The sequence below is a fragment of the Arachis hypogaea genome, chromosome 13, assembly GCF_003086295.3.
Source record: "Arachis hypogaea cultivar Tifrunner chromosome 13, arahy.Tifrunner.gnm2.J5K5, whole genome shotgun sequence".
In the NCBI taxonomy this organism is placed as follows: Eukaryota; Viridiplantae; Streptophyta; class Magnoliopsida; order Fabales; family Fabaceae; genus Arachis; species Arachis hypogaea.
Window position 1 is genome coordinate 64,683,082 of NC_092048.1, and position 2,461 is coordinate 64,685,542.

Genomic DNA, 2,461 nt, shown 5'->3' on the forward strand with positions numbered 1-2,461 from the left:
GGGATGAGTTTATGATCACCGGGTAACTTTCATTCTCTCCTAAGTATGCATATTTGAGAGTGGGTGGTAGTGCCTTGAGTTCAAGTTTGGGTGCTTCTAACTTTTCATTCTCTTCCTTTGGTGCGCCTTGTATATGCATCTCTGCTGTCGCAACATCTTCACTAGACGTTAATCCCTCCTCTATTAATCCTTCAGGTTCTTCTTCTTCAAAACTCTCCTGCATTGCATCTTCTAATGAGTCCAACCTCATACATTCTCCCCATTGTTCTGGTGGGTAAATCATGGCCTTGAACACATTGAATATCATCTTTTCATTGTGTAATCTCAAGGTGAGTTCACCTTTTTGGACATCAATGACAGCTCCAGCAGTAGCTAAGAACGGTCTTCCCAGGATGATGGAGGCTTTGGCTTCCTCTTGCATGTCCAATACCACAAAGTCTGTTGGGAAAATGAAATCCCCCACCTTCACCAGCAAATCTTCCACTATACCATGAGGGAACTTGAACGATCGGTCTGCCAGTTGTAGGGCCATTTTTGTTGACTTAGCCTCCTCGATCTTTATTTTTCTCATCATAGCTACTGACATTAGATTTATGCTGGCTCCTAAGTCACATAGAGCTTTCTCCACTGTGATCTCCCCTATAAAACAAGGGATCTGGAAGCTCCCAGGATCCTTCAGTTTCTGGGGTAGTTTATGCTGAATGATAACACTACATTCTTTGGTTAGTATCACAGTCTCGTTGCTCTTCCAACTTCTCTTCTTAGTCATCAATTCCTTCAAGAACTTGGCATAGAGCGGCATTTGCTCTATTGCTTCAGCAAAAGGTATGTTATCAGTAATTTCTTGAAGATTTCTAAAAATCTGGAGAACTGGCTGTCATCCCCCTTCTTCTTCAGTTGTTGAGGATATGGCACTTTCGGAACATATGGCTTCAGCTCTCCTTCCCTTTGACGTGAGTTGGAGGTGGGGATTTGAGCTTCATCTTGTTCCTCCTTCTTTCTAAATGAATCTTTCTCTTGGGGTTGCTTGGGAGTCTCCTTCAATTCTTTTCCACTTCTGAGGGTTATAGCCTGACACTCCTCCCTTTGGTTTGAGTCTGCATCGCTGCGAGGGTTGTGGCTGGAAATTCTCTTGAATAGGTAGCCAATTTGTGTCTCAAATTTTTTGATTGCAGCATCTTGATTCTGCATATTGGACTGCACTTCTTCTCGGAATGCCTTACTGTCTTGAATCTCTTTGCATATACCCTCAAGCATAGTCTCAATTTTGGAGAGTCTATCTTTAAATGAGGGTGAGTTAGGTTATTCTGGTTTTGGTATGGATGTGGAGAAGTGTTGTTAGGGTGGTGTTGATATGATCTTTGTGTGGAATGTTGGTGAGCTGCATGGTTGTTGGGGTTGTGACGTCTCTGATATTGGTTTTGATCTTGTTGATTTCCCCACCCAAAGTTTGGGTGATTCCTCCATCCAGGGTTGTAGGTTTTAGAGTATGGATCATGGGTTTGCCTGGGTGAGTTTTCAATGTAATTGGCTTGTTCTTGCTCCTCCCATGCCTCAGCATTCACTCCCTCTTGGGTTGCTGATGAGGTGGTGATTGCTGCCACTTGGTTCCTCTCCATCTTCTTGGTGAGGTCAGCCAGCTGCTTGGTAATAAGCTTATTTTGGGCCAGCAGTGCATCTACATTGTTCAGCTTCATCACTCCTCTAGTGTTGCCTCTTTCAGAAGCATAGAAGTAGTCATTCTCAGCTACAGTTTCAATGATATCTATGGCTTCTTCAATGGTCTTCTTCTTGTTAAGAGATTCCCCGGATGAATGGTCTACTGCCTTCTTTGATTCATAAGAAAGGCCTTCATAGAAAATATGTAGCTGCACCCATTCATTGAACATATCTGGTGGACACCTTCTTGTCAGGTCCTTAAACCTCTCCCATGCTTCATATAGAGTCTCACCATCCTGCTGCCTGAATGTTTGCACCTCAGCTCTCAGCCTGTTAATCCATTGAGGAGGATGGAATATTGCCAGAAATTTGTTTACCACATCTTCCCAGGTTGCTAAACTCTCCTTTGGGAAGGATTCCAGCCATTTAGATGCCTTGTCCTTGAGTGAGAAAGGGAACAGAAGTAGTCTATAGGTGTCAGGATGAACACCATAAGACTTCACAGTATCACATATCCTCAGGAAGGTGGTTAGATGTTGGTTGGGGTCTTCTTGGACACTCCCTCCGAATGAACAGTTGTTCTGAACAAGGGTGATGAGCTGTGGCTTTAGTTCAAAGTTGTTGGCATGTATGGTTGGCCTTTGGATGCTACTCCCACAGTTTCCTGGGTTTGGGTTGATGTAGGAACCCAGAACTCTTCTCTCTTGCCCAGCATGATTTGCTAGACCCTCTCTGCCATGGTTGTGAGCCTCTTCTTCATGATGGTTCTCCATGTTTTCATCCATGTCTGGTTCAAAATATT

General features: G+C 43.8%; 1 non-coding gene across 1 annotated transcript; it reads left to right on the plus strand.

Moving 5' to 3' along the window:
• Positions 1-1,884: 1,884 nt before the first annotated feature.
• On the plus strand, positions 1,885-1,991 carry LOC112739605 (small nucleolar RNA R71). Its single transcript, XR_003170534.1, has one exon. It is a non-coding gene; the product is annotated as a small nucleolar RNA R71 (small nucleolar RNA).
• Positions 1,992-2,461: the final 470 nt, after the last annotated feature.